The following is a 6,211-nucleotide window of genomic DNA, read 5'->3' as shown; positions in this document are numbered from 1 at the left end:
TGGAAATTTCTATATATGTGGTAAAATTAATGAATGGTGCCCATGCATTGAAGCTGAGTTACATTTTACACTATAACAGATTCTTGGTTTGATTTCTGAGTTCACTCCAACTCTTTCAGTGTTGGCCACAGGTCTTGGGATGACTTTTTTACTTTATCACATATATTTTTTTCCATCTGAGCTGAGCAGCTATCCTCTTCGTTGTGTATATTACTCAGAAAAGAATAATATACAGAACAGAGCAATGCAGATATTCAGACTGTGCAGCTTTCATTGCTGACATATTTTGCCTCATTCACAGGAAAAGCAGAGTGGGCATCTCCGGTCTGCAAGATAACTCATCTCTTTATTATGGTAATGAATCACAGGTGTGATGGAAGTTGGAGTATGGAGTACCTGAGAGCCTCACTCAGCACAATCTTCTACATGGCACTGCATCATAGATACACTGTTTGTTTGACCAAGAAGATCTGGACATACTCTCTCTAAACCTGCACTCTCAAGATGCTCTTGCTGCCTTTACTATGAATCTAGCACATATCGCAAACATATTCTCTAAAATCACAGTCCTACTGCTAGTTAAAATAGGATGACACACATGTTATGGCAGCTCTACATAATAGCAACGCGTTTAAATTCATCTGAAAATGAAAAAAAGAAAATGACATAATTTTTCTATGTTTAAATTCTAAAACTGAAATAATCCCACAGCAGTAACTGCAAAGAATGACACTAAAAGAAAGTTGACCTGTTACAAAAGACTGTTAAGCTAAGACATCTTAATATGTATTTGCCACATCAGAAGAATAGAATACTCTCTGGCTTAGCCAACATCAAAACTTTTAACTAGTAGAAATTTTCAACTGCACTTAGTTCACCATGTTTCATTATCATGCACATGAAAGTTAGAGAATAGCTAGACATTTGCTTCCTAAGTACTCTTGCATACATTATGATATACTGCTTAATTGTAGATTTACACAGCAATTTTCAGGTTCAGTCTCTCACCTGTTTCAGTGAATGGAACAGATCTGTAGTGCAGAAGGAAGATTACAGAGCAATCTTTTTGCTTTGCAGATGGGGAGTTCTAATGGCTTAGGAGTGAGAAAAAAATGTACCATTTGCTCCTCTGAGCAGATCCAATGTCATTTTCAGTCCTGGAAGAGTGTAAAAATTGACGCTTATGTGTTGCCCATGTCACATGCTAAGGGCAAAGGTTTATTGGGGACATGGTGAGAACACTCATGGTGACAAAATTCAAGAAGTTACTTTTACTTGGAGACAGAGAAATATTGCAAACAAATATCTTAGTCTCGAAGTAAATTCTTCCATTCCTCTTACAATAAAACTAGTTTTCAGCATTTTTTCAGGCTTCACTCCTCAGTTTGTTACTACATTGGAGGTTTTTTTTTGTCTTATTTCAAACACAATATATATCATTAACTAATTATGGTAGTGTGTCAATAACACTCTAGGGGGAAACCGTTTGTAAACTTTATTGGCATATTTCAAAACATAAATGTTCCAAAAGGAGGAAAGATAAAGGCTATCCTTTAAGTATATACATAGAAAGTATATATGTATTTTAGGATGACTTTTACTATTTTTTTTTTCCCTCACTTATTGGTTTTGAAAACCAGTTTGTCTTGAAATGAAAATTTTCATGTAGCAACAAAAAGAAGATTTCTGGGTAGTGTCATTGACTACCAATATACTGTAAATTACTGTGCTCATATATAAAGAGAAAAGCTTTTGAAAATGTGCAATGTTCATTCTATTTAATTACTAGTAGCTGATATGGATAGTCTTTTTTATTACTCTTTCTAATTTTTTTTTTTCCCATGAATAGTGTATCTAAAAATAGGACATTCTCGAGTCTTTTCTAAAAGCCCCATATTTGTATCTACTTTCCATCTTTCATTCTCAACACAACAAGAGTATTTAGGCCTGAAAACAATTTGTAAAAAATAATACTCTGGATTTTTCAAATTAAACTTTAGAATTAGGCACTCATATCTCATTCTGTTTTAATTTCCTTGACCTCTGTCAAAGTTTTAGCTGTAGGTGTCAGTCTATTTGACCAATGCCTATTACATAAATCTTATGATTGCTCTGCTTTCAGCAAAGGATTTCACATTTCACTGCTTTCTAGAGTAAGAGAAAGTTTTCATGAAATATATATATGTATATATATAATTTTCTTGTCTCACAGGAGTTTTGGCAATGCTTGCATTTAAAATAAAACATCATTAAAGTCACTGGTGATTCATGGACATTTTCTTAGGCAGATTACTTCAGGCTGCTTTAACGCCTTATAACTGGAGTTCCTGCATGACCCCATGGTAGAAATATGACTGTGAATGTGTGTGTGTGTGTATGTAGATTCAGAAACTGCCTTAAGCAATGTTCTTTCTGAAAGTATGAGCAGAGCTTAAAACCATATTTTGCTCCCATTTGGATAGGTTGTTACTTTGATTTTGTGCTTGTCTGAGAATCTGAAAGACACTCAAAAAGGCTATAGTATAAAATATTTAGTAGCATAACTTTCAGATAGCTTCTTTATGTACCATCAGCAAACTTTTTTTGAATGATAAATGTCACTGTTCTAAATCAAGAAAGATTTTACAGTGATCTCAATTATAAAACATCCTCTCGTCAGTCCCAGATTTGGATCTAGTGGAATTGTGAGATAGAGCTCTTAAGACGAGTGCTAAAAAAAACACATGACAAACCTTTGTTAGCTTTAGAGCAAAAGCATGTGAGAACTATCACATTAAAAGTCTCAGTATATTTTTTACTTTTGAGGAACTCCTTTGAAGATAATAAGTACCTTTTAGGTATTTGAAATTGAATGAATGCAATACTGTTTAATTGTTTGAATTCTTTCTAAAAATTGAAGACATTGTGTAACACCAGAAAAAAAAATTCCCACATTATGCCACAAGTGTGATAGTATCCTACTTATGTACTCAGAAAGTTCTTCTAAAATGAAGACTTTTTGCTATATTTTGAATCTGAGAAAAAAGAAATGTGAATTACCATATAGATGGTAAGCAGGGGAAGGTTGAAATCAATAGAGAGGGAATTTCTGGACAGCCAGCAAGCTACTAAAACTGCATTTCCTTCTGAAGTAAACAGAATATTAAATACTTTACATACAATAGAAGATATGGATTGATTCTTGTCTTATATATGACTTAAGGGTTTAAGATAAATACTTGAAGAAATTTTAGTTGTGACCAGGTGGTAGTTCCCATTAATGCATTATTAAATAAGACAAGCTGTGTGATTAGAATTAGCACATACTTCAATAATGTGTTGAATTAAATTTTAAATCTTAAATACATAGGACTTTTATTTAATATTCACATTCAAAAGTATAAAACCTTGTTTGAGGACAACCTGGAGTGAAACTGGAAGATACATTTCTGAATGGAACCAAGGCAAAATGATAAGGATGCTGGAAGCATAGATTGACTTTCTAATTAAGTTCTCTAATTATTCAAACTGTTCTGTACAGTTCTTCCTATAGTGTTGGGAAGTCACAGGGGTATCTGCTCACATACATCAACTTGCTGAATTCATGTCTAAAATATGGCATGGCCTAAAAAGAAAGACTTTTTTTTTTTTTTGATTTCTAATTAGCATCACAATTGGAGACATTAGATTTTTGTTCCTTTCTAGCTTCACTTCTGGCTTCAGACCACATTGCTAGTCAGTAATTACCTGCAAAAAGCAATGCCAGCACGTGTAAAACCAAGTATTCAGAATGCAGGAATAGAATAGCTGCTTTTTCCAGGAAGATTAAGATTGTGGTTTTACCGCAGCACTAAATAGAAAAGAGCCTTCTCGGGACAAAAGTTAAAAACAAAGGAGGAATTGCTCACTCAGTAGGGTGATTAAGTGTCTGGAAGTACTGGGGTAAAAGGAGGTGTCTCAGTGCCCACCAGTAGCAGATTCAGTTCTTAGCAAGAGATATAACACCTATCATTTTCTGCAGGTTTTTACTCAGAGCTCTAGCTAAGTACCTGAGTTTGGATTGTTCTTCAAAGTTAAGATTTAGAAGTTTCTTTTCTCTTTTAGGTGTCTTCTGGCAGAACAATGTCAGAATATGCTTTTATTTATTCATTTATTTTTATTTTTATTCTTCTTTTTTTTTTTTCTTTCCTCTTTTAACTTGCATTTGAGCCTTCTCAGGAAGGAAGCCAGAGATAAGTTTGCCGTCTGTTTTTTTTTTTTTTTTTTTTTTTTTTTTTGTGTGTGGCTATAAATAAGTGATATATAGATATTTGTTCTGCTGACTATTATTACTTTTACTCTCTTGAGGACTTAGGTGGTTAAAAGCTTTATTTTATATTTTTAATTTGGACTTAAATGTAGGATGAGCCCTGAGCTGTTTATCAATAAACACATGGTATTCAGATCTCAGTGTATTCAAAAGCATAATGTTAGCTTACGAGGGTAAGTCCATGTACTCACTGTGTATTAGCGCCTCAAGAACTACTGAGTTGTGTGAGAACTTCCAAGTTTGCTTTGGACTTGTGTGGGGATTCAAGACAGCATTCAGAATAGAAGCTGAAAACAAGTTTGTCAGGGTGTGGAGGAGGACACTGAGAACAAAGGCTGTCTCCAGGAGACAAGAGCAGAAGTCAAGTGGGGTACAGAATCTCCGCGTGATGATGACTCTGACAGGAGGAGAAGGGCATAAATGGAAGCAACTTGTGGCTCTGATTGGATGAGCTCTTGCATGGGCAGTTAGTGTCTAGACGTGAAGGAGACTTGTTAAGTGTTCTGTTGATGTGTTGGGGGGGATGGAAAGTTACAAGAGGGAACTTGGAAATGTATATAAGAGGCGTTAGAACCTGCAGTAAAGGATTGTCACTCACTTATTTTTGTGTCTTCAGACGCTGTAGACTTGCACTATTAGCAGTTGGTTGTTGAAGTACTAGGTGAAGTATTCGTATTGTTGTCTTTCTTTCATTTCTAGAATATTCTGGGGATTATTTTTGTCAAAGCAGGCTTGGTGGGTAACATGTGCCTGATACAACCTGCTGCAATGTGTTTGCCTAGCTGAAACTTCACTTCTTTATTCGTTTGATTTGAACACTGAGCTGCTGGTGGTTTGGATTTGTTGTGTCTTTGAGAGACCTGTGTTTTAGAACAACTGCTTGCTTCTTTGTAACCTGGATTAAGTGGCAGTCTTCTACAAGAGAGTATTACCAAGAGATCCATCGGATAAAAAATAAAGGCAGTTCTTGTGTTAGTATCTAGAATGATTGTTTACAGGGTTATGTGGAGATTTGATGTTCTTGTATGTTGCACTGAGTGGCTTTTCTGAAGAGGTAACAGTGGATACAGGGATAATGTAAGGGAGAAATCGGGGATGAGATGCCACAGCAGTGACCTAGTGTTTTAAGGAAGTGATTCCAGATATTGAAGAGAAGCTTTTAATTATATATCCCTGGTCAATTTTCATAATGGCATACTATTCAATGTATGCTATGACCTGTGCTTTTTGTCATCATTTATGATAATAAAAGGTGTATTGCCTTTATTAAATACGTACTGCTGGTGGTACCCTGATGTTGAACATTATTTTTGCTTTGTGTGCTCAAGAGAACTCAAGTTGTGTATACTCTGAAGTGGAAATAGAACTGACATAAATACATAGTGTATAAATGCTGACAGCAGAGAGCTATACATGCATATATGGATAGTGCTGTGTCTCTCTGTGGGAAATGGTTAGGTAATCCTCACTTACAGAAGCATACAGATTTATACACAGTTTCCAGCATTGATTTTTGGTGAAAATAATAATCAATTCAAATCCTACTCTAGCCTAATTCATGTATGGTTTACTACAATTATTGCATATCAATGAAAGTAGGAGTAGATCATTTCCAGTATATTCCTGAAAGAAGACTAGAGTTATATTCCTGTAGCTTGTGATTGCTGCATTAGTGCAGCATTTTCTTTGCCTTTGACACTCCTCAAATTCTTCCTCCATTCAAACTGGCCAATAACCTACTTACGATTTCCATTCTAATTCAAGCTCTTATCAAAGAGAACTTGCTCTGAGGAAATTGTAAAGAGTTTTTTCGGTAGTTATTGTTCTTGCTACATTTTTTTTTTTTCTGATACAATAAAATCTGCTTTTAAAACATGATGCATAAAGATACTGAATGAGAACAAACTCAAACTGATAAATCAG

The sequence above is a fragment of the Phasianus colchicus genome, chromosome 3, assembly GCF_987193195.1.
Source record: "Phasianus colchicus chromosome 3, bPhaCol1.hap1.1, whole genome shotgun sequence".
NCBI classification, from domain to species: Eukaryota; Metazoa; Chordata; class Aves; order Galliformes; family Phasianidae; genus Phasianus; species Phasianus colchicus.
The sequence above is the reverse complement of the archived record's forward strand: the minus strand, read 5'-3'. Positions refer to the sequence as shown.